The 17,362-nt window shown below is 35.7% G+C and overlaps 1 non-coding gene across 1 annotated transcript; it reads left to right on the forward strand.

The window, feature by feature from the left end:
* Positions 1–4,104: 4,104 nt before the first annotated feature.
* On the forward strand, positions 4,105–4,176 carry TRNAT-CGU (transfer RNA threonine (anticodon CGU)). The gene has a single exon. It is a non-coding gene; the product is annotated as a tRNA-Thr (tRNA).
* Positions 4,177–17,362: the final 13,186 nt, after the last annotated feature.

Genomic DNA, 17,362 nt, shown 5'->3' on the forward strand with positions numbered 1-17,362 from the left:
AGTTTAATTTTTTCGCGAGCTCGATCCTTGCCGGGATCTAATTTTATTTCGCGTATACTTCTTTTGCTACGCTGAGCGACATGTTAGAGCAAGCATAGGTGCAAATTAGTAATGATTATCTCATTATAAATTTAGCAAAGTTTTCCCACTATTTATTTATTTATTTATATATATATATATATATATATTCATTTCAAAATCAGGGTAAAATATTATGAATTATTTTTTTCAACACAGAAACAAATTATTTTTTTTAACACAGAAAAAGCATGATTGTATTTATATAAGATATATAAAAGAGTCAAAATGTACATTCACTTGAACATAGTATATGTCCCAAAAGATCTGGATCAGCACAGAAAAAGAGCCATATTTAGAAATGGCAAGATCGAGCCTTTAAAAACCTCGGAGCTAGAGCATAAACACCAGCACCATGATGAAACCATATCAAGAGAAAGCTATAACAAAAACAAAATCTGGACTATTGGCCCGCAGCCTGCTTCCGATGAGAAACATGGGATACCACGAACCATATTCTTTAAATATAATATTTTTGTTGAACATGAAGTTCTTTGCAGCAAAGTGGATTGAAAGGAGAGGAAATTGAAAATTATTGAAAGAAGTAGTTATTAATTATTTTTTAAATAAGGAATTATTGACGATTCTTCGTTTTAATTTGACCTCATCCACTGTCTTTAGGTGTGGAGGCATTATTTGATTGGGATACCTTTTGTGGTCAAGATAGATAACATTATGAGGAGTTACTTTGCATCTTATCCCATACTTTCAGTGAAGCAAGCATGTTTGTAGGACTTTTTAGCAGAGTTTGACGTGAACATTGAGTATTAACTATGGAAGCTCAATGTTATAACAAATTCCTGGAGTGAAAAGGCACAATCGGTTGCGATTGAGAAACAACAGAACCAACCACTGCCAAGAGAGAGTCATATTTAGATGACATAATATTTGTGAAGGAAGGTTTTTGCAAGGTTGGAGACCGGCACTATATAATTTATGAAGTAGGTGAAGGAAGGGATGACATGAGATTTCTACATTTGTAATGGTCTTTTCTTTTGGTGATCGTATTTATGTTCTTACGTCGAGTAGACTCCAAAAGGAGCTCTTGAAACAGTGTCATGACTTGTCTTGGGTTGGCAACTTAGGACAACGTAGAACACTAGCATTATTGGAGAGAGGTTAGCTATGGGAGTGCATGAGACTTGATGCGGAGGATTATGTACATACTTATATCATTTGTCAGCATGAAAAACGAGATACCAGATTGTAAGGAGAACTATTAGTCTTTGCTTATTACAGAGAGACCTTGGGCAAGTGTTTCAATGGAATTCATATCTCAATTGAAAACATGTCAGTTTAGACATGAAAGATCCTAAGAGAGCAGAGCCATTGTGAGGACCAACATTCATCGTTGATCATCTAGATCTAGAGCTTTAGGAGACAGTATCCTACATGACAACAAGGATCGACAACAATATGAAGCTAGCGAATCTTTGGCATTGGAAGAATGCACCATGAAGCTAGAGAATCTTTGGCATTGGAAGAATGCACCGGAAAAAGATGGATGGGAGATGAGTGAGTCACTCTAAAGATGCTAGAGGGAACAACACAAGTTCAAGGAGAATATACACTAAGAGGTGTTGGGATTGCCAAAGATGACAATGACTCGTGGTGGGGAGGATGTAAGGCCCTCATGCACCCACAAGCGCACCCACGGCTTTATAATATAAAAGAGTTTTATACGTGATGTCTCTTGCCTCACGTTTTTATGATATTTACAATTGCTAGACTTACGAAGTAGATTAGGTATTATACTTTCGTTGATGATCGAATGTTAAATTGGGTATTATACTTGTGTGGAATATTGATGTTATTTCCGCTAACATAATAAATCATATACATAAATAAGAAATATAAGTGGAATAATCGTCAGTTGGTCCCAACGATTTCAATGAACCTTGTTAATTCCACACGTCCAAAAAAAACTGGACGACGTTAACTTAAGTGAGAGTGGGTGCGTGACACTTCCTCACTGCCGCTGAGAACTTAGTTGCTCCATTCTTTGGAGGAATTGGTGGAGATAGTATTTAGTTAATACCACTATACTTTCCACCAACGAATTTATTCTGGGCGTATCTAATGCAACATGAAAATATCACACGGCCACAATACCATCTCTACGCTCTGTCCTTAGTGGTATGTCTACTCTTTCCTTTCCTTTTCAGAAAGGACATTGAATAGCTGGAATTGGATCCGGTCAGATTGGTTTGAGAATACATTCCGACGATTGATTGAAATAGATGGATGGCTGGTCACAAACATGAATCCTCAACCAAAATGACTATGTCGATCATATTCTCGTCAACAAGGGGCGAGCAGATCAGTCTGACACTCCGCCGCATGCAACTAAAATTTAAATGAAACGCCAAGGCTTCTGGGTTACATTTGAATACAACAATTTTATGGGGAGATCGACAGCATTACTACTGAATCCAAAGTTATGTTATTCGGGAATCGCATTTGGTTTCCGCATCAGTATATCATCCACGTCTAGTTTGTCCTTATAGGAAAGTAGATGTTAGATCTTCAAGAGGGAATTTATCCTGCGCACCTTCGACCCCACCCGAATGTGGATATAACGAACATTGCAAGAAAATATCCTGTCACTCGATAAGCCGAATAGACGTTGTCCACCTTCGGTTCGATCAGAATGAGGATCTAACGAAAATTGAAGGAAAATATTGTGGCCAATACACCTCTCCAATGGCTTTCCTTTAACGGTGACTCACGTAGAGTTAACATAGGTAATTAAGCCGAGTAAAGAATTAAAACAGGTAATTATGCCAAATGTTTGTTTCAGAGAGTTGTATAATGGGTTGTGGTAAACTTGGAGTTGAAAAATTAATGATAATTTCATTTACTAAATTTATTTTAATTATTCAACAAAATAAAAATAATAATAATATATAAAATTATTATTAATATTAACTAGAAAAATTTTGATTCATACACAGTTTGAGTGGGCCTAACTAAGAATGTGTTTCTTTCTTAGAGGTCACATGTTCAAAACCAGAAAGGGTAGAGTATGTATGCCTTTGTAGACTTAGCAGTCAAATACTTGCGTGGAGGTGGGTCTCTTGTCCCACAAACAAAGAGTCTCATACACCAATTTAATGCTTAGCTTAGTTGTAACCTTTAAAAATAGATATTATTATTATTATTATTAAAAATAAAATAATTTTAAAAATATATTATTAATATAATTATATAAATTAAATAATTAATAAATTTAAATAACCATTATTTTATTTATTTATGATTTAACTTATATACACCAATTTAATGCTTAGCTTAGTTGTGACCTTTAAAAATAATTATTATTATTATTATTATTAAAAATAAAATAATTTAAAATATATATATTATTAATATAATTATATAAATTAAATAATTAATAAATATGAATAACCATTATTTAATTTATTTATGATTTAACTTATATAAAGCTGAGAATTTTTAACCCAAAGAAAAAATGAAATAGCAAACACACCACTTATATTCGGAAACTGAAGATTTAGAAACCTTAATTTCGTACCAATTATTAAGATCCATACATTTTCAATTTAAAAACACAAAATTTTAAAACCCTATGTATTAAGATCCATACATTTTCAATTTAAAAATACAAAAATTCTTAAAACCTTATTACATATTATTAAATTCAGAAGATCCATACATTTTCAATTTTAAAAGAATAAAATCCGCAAACCCTATTACAAAATAAACCAGTTCTATAAAAATGAAAGTCTGAATTTTTGATAATATGGGAAAATAACTTTTTAATAATGTAGCTTTGACTTATTATCATAACAATCACAAACTCACCCTCAAAAATATTAAGTTTACGTCACAGAAAAGCCAGCTAGTTTCGGGAGAAACTGGATAGGGTTGAAGAATCATATTCAAAGTGAGACCAAAGACTGTTAAAACTGTAATACACGCTCTTCTCTTAAGATCGTTAATTTCATGGTAAATAAAACCTTTAATTATCTGTAGAAGAATAATTTGTGTAATACGAACGTGCTTGCTTCCGTAGCTTAGAGGTAGAGCGTTCGCTTCGTAAGCGAAAGGTCGCGAGTTCGATTCTCGCCGGGAGCTTACTTTGTTTATACCAACTTTGCTACGCTGAGAGACTTGGAGCAAGATTACGTGAATTTATTGGCGATCCTTCGTTTTACTTCGATTTCATCCTTGAAATTGACTAGGGTAGCTTAGGTGAAATTATTGACGATTCTTCGTTTCATTTTATTTAGATTTCATCCTTGAAATTGACTATGGTAGATGGGCAGAGGATATAACCATTTGAGTATTCATCTCGGTCATAGGTATAATTAAAACTTTAGCGTTGAGAACGAGTATTTGTGGGTGAAAGGTATATTACGATTGGAAAACCAGTGTCAAGATCTGCAAATTTGGTTAGGATAAAAGAAAATATATTTGTGGGTGAAAGGTATATTACGACTGGAAAACCAGCGTGAAGATTTGCAAATTCCAAAGGTACGGATAATTCGAAAGGTACGGATAAATAAAATATATTTGTGGGCCGAAGGTATGTTATTATTGGAAAAGATAGACTTTAAGAAATTTGGCTTTTTTTTGTGCTCGATAAATCTACGTTAGTTTATTTTTTAGGATAAAACAAAATATATTTGTAGGCCAAAGGTATGTTATTATTGGAAAAGATAGACTTTAAGAAATTTGATCTTTTTTGGTGCTTGATGAATCTATGTATAAGATGAATTTACATTAGTTTGTTTTTTAAGATATTGCCATGTATATATGTAGATATTTATTTTATGTTTATTCATTTTTTTGTTATCACTTAACATAATATTATGTAACAACATCTACCTCATGTTAGGCTATAGAGAATCTTGCTATTTTCAGTGCAATATGATTGGAGAAGAAGCATATACGAAATTTAGAACATAATTGAACAAATAAAAAACAATGCACTACTTACAACTTCAAAATAGAAACAATACTCAAACTATTCCCTTCACGGACTTTGGAAGTTCCCATTGAATGCAAAACCCTAAAACAATACATTCTATATAAACAACTAAAATTTAGGAGAGATAGAATATGGAGAAAATGAGCAACTCTAAGGTGAGCCTAGCTCAACCTGAAGAGTGCCTACATAGGACACTTCTATTCAATCAATCAAAATGTTCATACATATATAGGATTACGGATTTGTTGAGGAGTTAGAACAACTTCCTCATAAATAGGATCCAAGAACTAAATATGACCCATAATCTCAACCAACAACTAATCTAGAACACCCTATATTTCTCCATTATTCCAAGTTCCCCCCTTAATGGAGAAATGGTTCAAAGCATAACATGAATAACATGCTTGTTGGTCTCAGTCTCAGCTAGGCTTACAATGATACATAAAAAAACTTGATAATTGAGCTTTCATTTTTTCCTTCTTGCTAAACGGTCCATGCTTGTTCATTTGCTGGTGCAGTTTCATCTTCACCTTTCTTCCCATAAGATGGTGGTGGAGCTTCTCCTTTTTTTTACATTTTTTTGTGCCAAAGGTGGAACAATTGAACTCTTAATCTCCTATTTCTTGATCTTGATTGCAGGCTAACATTCTTTGTATTCAAAATTGTTGCAGGTTCTTGGGACTTATACTTGTCCTTAATGTTTGCAATTTCTTCAAGTTTTATTGTTTCTTCCTAGCTACCAATATGTGCACACTTAAAAACAATGTTAGATTCATAAAGAGAACCATACTGATTCTTGTCATCCTGCTCTTTTAAGAGAGCTTTCATTTCTTCATCTCTCTATGCTGACATAGTTGGTTGATTCATGTCTTCAACCTCTTTAATCAGTTGTGTTGTTGTAAACATGTTGTCTGACATTTGATTTGTGTATGGAGGTAGGCATCTCTTCTCACTGAAAAAAACTTATCAATAAGATGCTTTTTACGCATCAAATTGAACCACTCTTCATGAGATACATAATTCTCATCAAATTTGACTTCACGTGTCTCTACATCAAAGAGAATTTCTTCATAAAAATATTCAGATTATACATCAATGGTTCTTTCTTCATCATCACTTGTTTCAATGTCAATTACAGGCACACATTCATCATTCATCATTACAGTCTCAATGTTGCCATCTTCAGTCTCACAATCAATTATGAAACTGAAAGTGAAATCATCTTTTTCAAGAACAACACTTTCATCATACCAACTATCATGTTCTTCCTCATTCAAAATGTACTTCATTTTTAAAATAAACCAGAATACTTTTGCATTTTGAACCTTACTATATCCATGTAGTATACTAAACACGATGTTTTCATCTAATGCAGATGTTATAAGATGTAATGTTGATGCATCTCTACTCATATCATGGTTCAAATTAACAAAATAGTCTTCAACATTATTCAATAAATCTACCTTCCATAGTATTTTTTTCATTTCAGTTGCTCGGATTTTATAATGTATGTTGAAAATGCAATACGAAAATCCTAATTTAATGTTTTCCTTGAATTAAATTAGGAATAAAACTGTAATTCCACATCACCAGACAACTTGTACGAGTTAACAAAGTTAACTTGACTTAGTTGGCTCAGTTAATTCGAGTTGAGGGTATAACTAGACTCATGTAGAGTGTCTCCTAAATTATAGGAGCCATGGTTGAGTCTATTTTGAGTTGTAATTAACTAATTTAGTTTAACCAAGTTAACGTTAGTTAAACTAGTTCGAACTGATGGAGGAACTAGTAGGAGGTTAGACGGTGGGGTGTTGCTTCATGTGTTCAACCAATTAACTGATGATTCACTCATAAATAACTGATGCATGCGAGATCTGTGAGTTACCCAGTTGAGATTGGAGTTCAGGGACAATGTACTATCTGTTGTATAATCATTTAAATTGTACAAGTGGTACATGTAGTTAGAGGAAGGCCTATGAGGATTGCACAATTCATAGTGAGGAATTTCCCTAATTAATAGGGGGCTAATTACCAAGGAAACAATGCAAGGAAATGGGGACTTCGGAAAGCAGAAAATTGGTTAAGTATTGGCCTAGGCTTGTTTAGAAAGCAGTGAGATATATAGAGATAGTGCAGAGGTTTCTCGGGCTTGAACAAAGCATTGTAATCTTCTCATATTTTATAACTAATGCAATACACAGATAACATGGGCTTTTAGTTTTGTCTTTCCTGAGGAAATCATTGTGTAATGTGTTGATTTAATTATTTCTCTTGTATGCTTTGTGATTTCGTGATCATTTAATTGTTTCCACTGAATATGAGTAGAGTATATTCAAGTCTATTGTTTTAGTAAATTACAATTAGCAGTTTGAATCTACAAGGAATTCCTACAATTTATACCTAAGAAAGAGGGTAGATCTAACATTAACCTTTTTACAATTTCATCTATTTCATCAAATTCTTCATTTTGTTGCTCCAGATCTGCATTTTGATCCTTGAATTGATCAACTACAGGTCCATTATCGTCAACCTGAAACTCTTCACCAAATTCAACTGAAAAATATATTGCATCTATCTCTTCATTCTTTCTCCTCGTATCTTTTAGTTTTCTTCGATATTGTTTTAGTGTGCTTTGTTGACCCTTCACTAAATTCACCACCAAACCAAATTTGATGACCTCTAAACACTGCTCCACCGCAACATAGTTTAGTGGTCACCACCAGTTGGCTCTTCAAGAATGGATTCGTCGAACTCCTTCCGTAAACACATATGAAGGAATTTGTTTACGATGTACATGTGCAACATAAATATCCATTCTCAGTTTCCATATACATACCAACTAATTTCCAAAATCCATCCATCACATATCTGAAATGCAACTTTACCCAAGGTTTCTCTGAAAGGAAAAACCAAGGTCATATACAATCTTCACCCCAACAATGACACCAACTACAATGCTAATCAACTTGTAACTCCAACAACTCCAACACTGAACAAATAAATTCATTGAGATGGATCAATCTCCAAACATTGACACCTTGAGCACACACCAAACAATTGAATGCATCATAAATGGATGGACATAGTCATGAACAATTCATAATTCACTCCTTTGCATGAGTCCATGGTTTTTTAAAAACTATGTAAAATCATTTTTAAAAGAAAACAACTCACCTCATCCTTTTGGCTAACACTTTTGACTAACATCAACGCACTTTTTTTTAGGATGAAAAGGTGTTGCAGTGCAACTTTTTTGAATTTGATAAGGGTGAATCGATCAATGCACCTTCCAACAAACATAACATGCATTAATCTGAAATTAAGCCAATGATTTAGCTCATCCACTAATAGATCTCACATTACGTTGCAGCACCGGTAAAGAATCTTGCACCATTGACAAAGACTAAACATGGTAGAGAATGAGACCCATATTTACAACTGCCTCTTATCACTCTGGTTTGCTTTTTAAATGGGACCCCTAGATACCACTTCCTATTACCACTCTGATCTGCCTTTGCAATCATAGCACCTTGTAGTTACAAGAGGTTACTAAACAAGAAAGAAAATGAAACTGAATACAACCACACAAGTAAAAACTCAAGATTTACATGGTAAAACCCTGACAGGGTGTCAACGAAACATCCACGGGGCAAGGGATTGGAATTTCTATTCAATCAATAAATGATTCTCCATTACAATAGTTCGGGCATTCATTAGTTTTATATGAGCCTCCTTAGTTACATAACTATTGTTTCAGTATAAAACTAACTTGTCAATAACTAATACAATTTTACCCAAATTTACATTAATTAGTTGTCAATTTCCAACAAACTCCACCTTGACAACAATTTTCCTAATCCCTTGCCCATGCCCATTCATCATCTCTTCTGCAAGCCAAGAGAAGCTAAACACCATCACAGCTTCTCTACTGTAACTGACTTTGTGAATATGTCTGCACAATTCTCCGGTGTATGGACCTTTTGAAGAGCTACTTTTCCACCATCAATCACATGTCTCAGAAAATGATACCTTACATCAATGTGCTTGGTTATGTTGTGATAAGCAGGATTTGTAGCCAAGTGAATAACACTTTGACTGTCACAAAGTACATTCACTTTCTCCCGTGTCCTTCCAATCTCATCAAGTAGACCCTTTAACGAGATTGCTTCTTTACTAGCATCTGAAGCAGCTATATATTCTGCTTCGGTAGTGGACAGCACAACTGTTTCTTGAAGCTTTAACATCTAACTAATTGCTCCACCTGCAAGAGTAAAGACATAACCTGTAGTAGATCTTCTTTTGTCCAAATCACCTGCATAATCAGCATCTACATATCCCTAGACTGATCCTTCACTACCATTAAAGATGATGCAATGGTCATTTGTGACTCTTAGATATGGAAGCACCCATTTCACTGCTCGCCAATGTTCTTCACCTGGATTTCCCATGAACCTGCTGGCAACTCCAACTGCATGTGAAATGTCAGGTCTTGTAGATACCATCACATACATTAAGTTGCATACATCATTTGCATATGGTACATGAGACATATACTTCTTTTCTTCAACAGTTCTAGGACTCAAAACCAAAGAAATCTTAAAATGGGAAGCTAATGGAACATTAACATGTTTCACATTGTTCATACAGAACTTTTCAAGTACTTTCTCCACATACTTTTGCTGTGATAACCAAAGCTTAGTGGTCACCAAAGCTTAGATTGCTTCTTTACTGGCATCTGAAGCAGCTATATATTCTGCTTCGGTAGTGGACATCACAACTGTTTCTTGAAGCTTTAACATCTAACTAATTGCTCCACCTGCAAGAGTAAAGACATAACCTGTAGTAGATCTTCTTTTGTCCAAATCACCTGCATAATCAGCATCTACATATCCCCAGACTGATCCTTCACTACCATTAAAGATGATGCAATGGTCATTTGTGACTCTTAGATATGGAAGCACCCATTTCACTGCTCGCCAATGTTCTTCACCTGGATTTCCCATGAACCTGCTGGCAACTCCAACTGCATGTGAAATGTCAGGTCTTGTAGATACCATCACATACATTAAGTTGCATACAGCATTTGCATATGGTACATGAGACATATACTTCTTTTCTTCAACAGTTCTAGGACTCAAAACCAAAGAAATCTTAAAATGGGAAGCTAATGGAACATTAACATGTTTCACATTGTTCATACAGAACTTTTCAAGTACTTTCTCCACATACTTTTGCTGTGATAACCAAAGCTTAGTGGTCACCAAAGCTTAGATTGCTTCTTTACTGGCATCTGAAGCAGCTATATATTCTGCTTCGGTAGTGGACATCACAACTATTTCTTGAAGCTTTAACATCTAACTAATTGCTCCACCTGCAAGAGTAAAGACATAACCTGTAGTAGATCTTCTTTTGTCCAAATCACCTGCATAATCAACATCTACATATCCCCAGACTGATCCTTCACTACCATTAAAGATGATGCAATGGTCATTTGTGACTCTTAGATATGGAAGCACCCATTTCACTGCTCGCCAATGTTCTTCACCTGGATTTCCCATGAACCTGCTGGCAACTCCAACTGCATGTGAAATGTCAGGTCTTGTAGATACCATCACATACATTAAGTTGCATACAGCATTTGCATATGGTACATGAGACATATACTTCTTTTCTTCAATAGTTCTAGGACTCAAAACCAAAGAAATCTTAAAATGGGAAGCTAATGGAACATTAACATGTTTCACATTGTTCATACAGAACTTTTCAAGTACTTTCTCCACATACTTTTGTTGTGATAACCAAAGCTTAGTGGTCACCAAAGCTTAGATTGCTTCTTTACTGGCATCTGAAGCAGCTATATATTCTGCTTCGGTAGTGGACAACACAACTGTTTCTTGAAGCTTTAACATCTAACTAATTGCTCCACCTGCAAGAGTAAAGACATAACCTGTAGTAGATCTTCTTTTGTCCAAATCACCTGCATAATCAGCATCTACATATCCCCAGACTGATCCTTCACTACCATTAAAGATGATGCAATGGTCATTTGTGACTCTTAGATATGGAAGCACCCATTTCACTGCTCGCCAATGTTCTTCACCTGGATTTCCCATGAACCTGCTGGCAACTCCAACTGCATGTGAAATGTCAGGTCTTGTAGATACCATCACATACATTAAGTTGCATACAGCATTTGCATATGGTACATGAGACATATACTTCTTTTCTTCAACAGTTCTAGGACTCAAAACCAAAGAAATCTTAAAATGGGAAGCTAATGGAACATTAACATGTTTCACATTGTTCATACAGAACTTTTCAAGTACTTTCTCCACATACTTTTGCTGTGATAACCAAAGCTTAGATTGCTTCTTTACTGGCATCTGAAGCAGCTATATATTCTGCTTCGGTAGTGGATAGCACAACTGTTTCTTGAAGCTTTAACATCTAACTAATTGCTCCACCTGCAAGAGTAAAGACATAACCTGTAGTAGATCTTCTTTTGTCCAAATCACCTGCATAATCAGCATCTACATATCCCCAGACTGATCCTTCACTACCATTAAAGATGATGCAATGGTCATTTGTGACTCTTAGATATGGAAGCACCCATTTCACTGCTCGCCAATGTTCTTCACCTGGATTTCCCATGAACTTGCTGGCAACTCCAACTGCATGTGAAATGTTAGGTCTTGTAGATACCATCATATACATTAAGTTGCCTACAACATTTGCATATGGTACATGAGACATATACTGCTTTTCTTCAACAATTCTAGGACTCAAAACCAAAGAAATCTTAAATGGGAAGCTAATGGAACATTAACAGGTTTCACATTGTTCATACAAAACTTTTCAAGTATTTTCTCCACATACTTTTGTTGTGATAACCAAGTCTTACCATTTTTCTTGTCTCTGTGTATCTCCATGCCCAAGATATGTTTTGCTGCTCCAAGATTCTTCATATCAAATGTCCTAGAGAGTTGAGCCTTTAACCTGTTGATCTCTTCCATGCTTTTGTTTGCAATAAGCATATTGTCAACATACAAAGCTAAGATAATGAATATTCCATCGAAACTCTTGAAGTATACACAATGATCATACTCACTTCTAATAAAGTTCTGGCTCACCATGAAGGAGTCAAACTTCTTGTACCATTGTCTGGGAGACCACCTCAGACCATATAATGATTTCCTGAGCTTTCAAACTAATCTTCTGTTGCGACCTTGTACAAAGCCTTCTAGTTGTTCCGTATATAACTCTTCATTCAGATCACCATGTAGAAAAGTTGTTTTAACATCTAACTATTCTAACTCAAGGTTAAGTAATGCAGTTAGTGCCAACACAGTACGAATAGAAAAAAGTTTTACAACTGGTGAAAAAATCTCATGAAAGTCGATACCTTCAACCTAAGAATACCCTTTTGCTACCAGTCTCGCCTTATACCTTTCGATACTTCCATCAACTTTCCATTTCAGTTTGAAGACCCATTTGCATCCAACAACACTTCTCCCTTCAAGAAGTTCTACAAGATCCCAGATATTGTTCTTGGCTAAGGAATCCATTTCTTCTTCCATAGCCATTTTCCATTTTTCGCTATCTGTATCATCTATTGTTTCTTGATAACAAGAATGTTCCCCATCTTCAATAATCAAAGAAAAAGATGAAGCAGAATATTCATACCTTTTGGGAGTTTTTCTTTCCCTTGTAGACCTTCTTAAAGTGACTAGTTTCTGAACTGGTTCAAAAACATCAACAACTTTTGGTTGCTGAACTGGTTCAGAAACTTCAATAGCTTCCTTTGTATCTTCAACACCTTTTTATCCAGAAGTCTCTTTTTCCTTTTGAATGTCATCGAAGGTTCTAGCCTCCAACTGAATTTGTTGATTTGGCGATAACTGTTCCTATTCAATTCTTTCAACATTTGATTTTAAAAGAAAAGATTCATCAAATGTTACATCTCTACTAATGACTATCTTTTGTGATGTAGGATCCCAAAACCTGTATCCTTTCACCGCATAGTCATACCCAACAAAGACATAACATTTCGATTTTGGATCTAATTTTGAACGCTGATTTTTAGGAATAAGAGCATAAGCATCATAGCCAAATATCCTTAAATGTGAATAATCACAAGCTTGACCTGACCAAACTTCTTCAGGAATTTTACATTTAATTTCTACTGAAGGTGATGTCTTAACCAAATAACAAGCAATGGTTACTACTTCTTCCCACAACTCCTTTTGCAGGTTAGTATTGTTGATCATGCTTCTGGCTCTTTCCATAAGAGTCTGATTCATATGTTCAGCAACACCATTTTGCTGAGGAGTATAAACAACAGTTTTGTGTCTAAAAATTCCTTTATCCTTATAGTATTGTTCAAATTATATTGAAGTAAATTCACCACCATTTTCAGTTCTTAAACATTTAATTGATTCGTCTGTTCTTTTCTCTACCATTGCTTTGAATTGTTTAAATATATTGAATACATCAGCTTTTTTTTTCAGCATAAAGACCCAAACTTTACGAGGGAAGTCATCAATAAACATTAAAAAATATATAGCACCTCCATATGATACAATAGGAGATGGTCCCCACAGATCAGAATGAATATAGTTTAAAATATCTTTACTATTATGATTTCTAGTTTTAAATCTCTGTTTACACTGTTTTCCATACGCACAATGTTTACAGAAATCCAACTTCAAAGATTTCATATTAGGAAGTGATTTATGTTTCATCAGTACCTGAAGAACTTTCTTGCTCATGTGACCCAATCGCTAACGCCAAAGGCGAGTACCTTCTTCTTATTTTTCTAACATAATCGTTGTTTCACTGACCTGAGTACTTCCTTTGAGTCTATAAAGATTTCTGACCCTTTCTGCTTTCATAACAACTAGGGTGCCTTTAGAGACTTTCAACACTCCATTCTAACCTGTAAACTTATAACCATCTGAATCTAACAGTCCCAAAGAAATCAAATTTTTCTTCAATTCAGGTACATGTCTAACACTAGTTAATGTTCTAACTGTGTTATCATACATTTTAATCCTGATATTTCCCAACCCAACAGTCTGACATGTTACATTATTACTCATAAACACAGATCTACCATTTACATCTTCATATGAAGTAAACCAATTTCTGTGTGGACCTATGTGATGAGAAGTACCAAAGTTTAACAGCCAACTTTCAAAACCCTGAGAGACATTACATACACGTAAAGTTTCATCTATCATACATAATTCTTCTACAGATAAAACTTCATCTGTCATATCTGAATCAACCTGATTTTCTTCCTTCTTTAGGTTATCAGACTCTTTTCGTTTCCAACAGTCTTTCTTGAGGTGTCCAATTTTGTTGTAGTGCCAACATTTTGCCTTACACTTCTTTCCCTTTGATTTAGATCTGGAAGACCTGCTTGCTTTGTCTCCTCTTTCCTTTGACCATCCTCTAGCTATCATGGCTTTTGGTGCAGTTGTTTGAGTACTGGATTTCCTTCGTACTTCTTCAGACAAGACAGCTCCCACAACTGATTCAAATTTCAAAGAATCAGCGGTGCTCAAACTGATTAAAGTTATGAAGTGGTCCCATGACTCGGGAAAAGAACACAACATGGTTATAGCTTTGTCTTCTTCCTGAATTTTAACTTCCATATCCAATAATTGGAATATAAGTGTATTAAAAACATTTAAATGCTCTGCAACTTTTGAACTTTCCTTCATTCGAAGACTGTACAATTGTATTTTCAAATAAATTCTATTGGTTAACGACTTTGTCATATATAGTTTTTCTAGCTTTTCCTATAAACTTGAAGTTGTACTCTCTTCAACAATGTTGAAGAGAACTTCATCCGCCAGGCATAACCTGATGGTACTGTGAGCTCAGGCATCTAAGTCATCCCAGTCCGAACCTTTCATGCTAGCAGGTTTCTTATTTGCCCCGTCTAATGCTTTGTGCAACCCTTGTTGCACCAACAAATCCATAACTTTTAGTTTCCAAAGAGAAAAGTTGTTCTTGTCGGTGAATTTCACCACCTCAAACTTTGTGTTCATCATCTTGGCCATTTCTTTCCTCCTAGGGTTTCGGTCTTTCAACTAGGGTTTCTTTCAAAAAATTATTTTGATTTTCTTCTTCCAACAAAGAGTTTTCCAAAGTTTTTTTTATTTTTTATTTTTCCCACTTCAATTTTCTAGAAAAAAATTCACAAATTCCTCAAAAAAAATTCGGAATTTTTCTTTCCCAAATTTTTTTCAAATTGACTTAGAAAACCTACAACATCTTTCTGAAAAATTTATTTTTTTTAATTTCAGTTTCATGGAAGAAAAATCTTTGTTCTTCAATTTAAAGAAACCTTTTAACAAACCCTGGATTTATTCACAAATTTTTGCTGGAAAAAAAAATACCCAGCCTCCACAGTGAGAAACAATACTGGTTTTCCTTAAAAAATCCTCTTCATACAGTCTTCACACCCTCGACAAACATTTAGAGAATAGCTTGACAACTCTGGTCCAGGCATACACAGAGATGAGAGAGCAAGCTCTGGCTTCATGCAGGCTACACTACTTCCTCGAAAGATGGCAATGGGCAGAAAATGCTACAGGCACACTAGGCTCAAGCAGAGCAAGATGGTGGTCCACACTAGGCTCCTTGCTCTGGTTCTGGACAAGGCACTGGTTACACGTAGCTCCTTGATGGTTTGCAATAGGCAACAAACGGAAATGGGCGTCCGCCTAGGTTCTAGATAGGGGTGTGCAGGTTCTGGATAGGGGCGCACAGAAACTGGACATGGCCTCTTCGCTCCACGCAATGATGGCTCTTCCTCTGGTCCACGACGGGCAGGTTTTCACGCAACGTCTCAGCAGTCAGGCAGAGGGTCCATGCAGTTCTCAGAGGGGCCTCTGGCTTCCTCGACGGATGTTGCCACACGTAGGCCTTATTGCAACACGCACGTAGCTCTTCTACTTTGGCGACAGGAACTTCCTTGATGGATGTGGCAGCTTTGGGTTCACTGCAAATGCTTCCAAAGAAGACACATGATCACGCAGGTTCTTTCGCCACGCCTCCAAAAAAAAATCATGCAGGGTTTTATGCAGCCTTCTTTTTTTCTTTCATAAGCATTCGCCTCCAAACTCAACTCAACTACTCTGATACAAACAAGAAAGAGAATGAAACCAACAAAAACCACACAAGTTAAAAAAAAACTCAAGATTTACGTGGTAAAACCCTAATAGGGTGTTAAGGAAACATCCATGAGGCAAGGGATTGGAATTTATATTCAATCAATAAAATGATTCTCCATTACAATAGTTCGGGCATTCATCAGTTTTATATGAGCATCCTTAGTTACATAACTGTTGATTCAGTATGAAACTAGTCAATAAATAATACAATTTTACCCAAATTTACATTAATTAGTTGTCAATTACCAACACACCTAACGATATACCCACCAGCAAAATATCAGACTTGAATGCAGGTCCTTTATGAAAAAGGGACCGATTCTCACAGGAAGATATCCTATCTATCTCCACATCTAATATGACAATGGTTGTGGGCAAAATCATGCCAGAGAAACTGACTTACTCTTGTCCTCTTCATAGTGGCACAATAGTGAGATATACACCTCGTGAGCTCACCAAATCCAAGTCACCTTCTTCGCCCAGTTCCAACCTCACACAAGGTCAAACGTAGCTCAGGTTTTCCATGCGTAGGTTGTCTCATGATGCATATCACCTCTAGATCTCCATGGTTGGACACTCCACTGCGAATAATTTGTTTCTAGTCAACATACTTTTCCACAACTCGAGGACTCACTATGCTCCATGATAACATAGGTCACACACTCTAGGCCTACACTTCACGCTACAGGAATTCTCCCTACAACACGTTCTCCAAGGGGCCTCGTCCATTGGATGAACATAATGGAAAAAATCCTTAATTACCCAATGACCCACCTGCGCCTTCATCTCGCCTAGCATAGACATACTCTTCTAGAGTCTTGCGAAATGAAATTCACAAACAAGACCAAACCAGTGTATTGGTGCACGTCTCCACACGCAGCAAGCTATTTTATTGTCAAAACAATCACACACAACATTTTCAGTTGTCGAACCCAGTAAGATGTGGGCACCACAGATCTAATTGGCTCAAGGCTTTCCACGCTTGCAATAAGCAGTCATGACCTCTAACGCTTTACTGCAACACACAATTAAAGGATCTTAATTGTCGACTCTCTACTCGACCTCACGCATAGATGCTTCAACAAGCTTGGCCTCACACAACTCTTTATTACTCGACCTTTTTTCACTGAATGACAACTCTTCTTCT

This window comes from Pinus tabuliformis, chromosome 2_2, assembly GCF_031772625.1.
Source record: "Pinus tabuliformis cultivar Carrire ecotype Pingquan chromosome 2_2, CPIR1, whole genome shotgun sequence".
NCBI classification, from domain to species: domain Eukaryota; kingdom Viridiplantae; phylum Streptophyta; class Pinopsida; order Pinales; family Pinaceae; genus Pinus; species Pinus tabuliformis.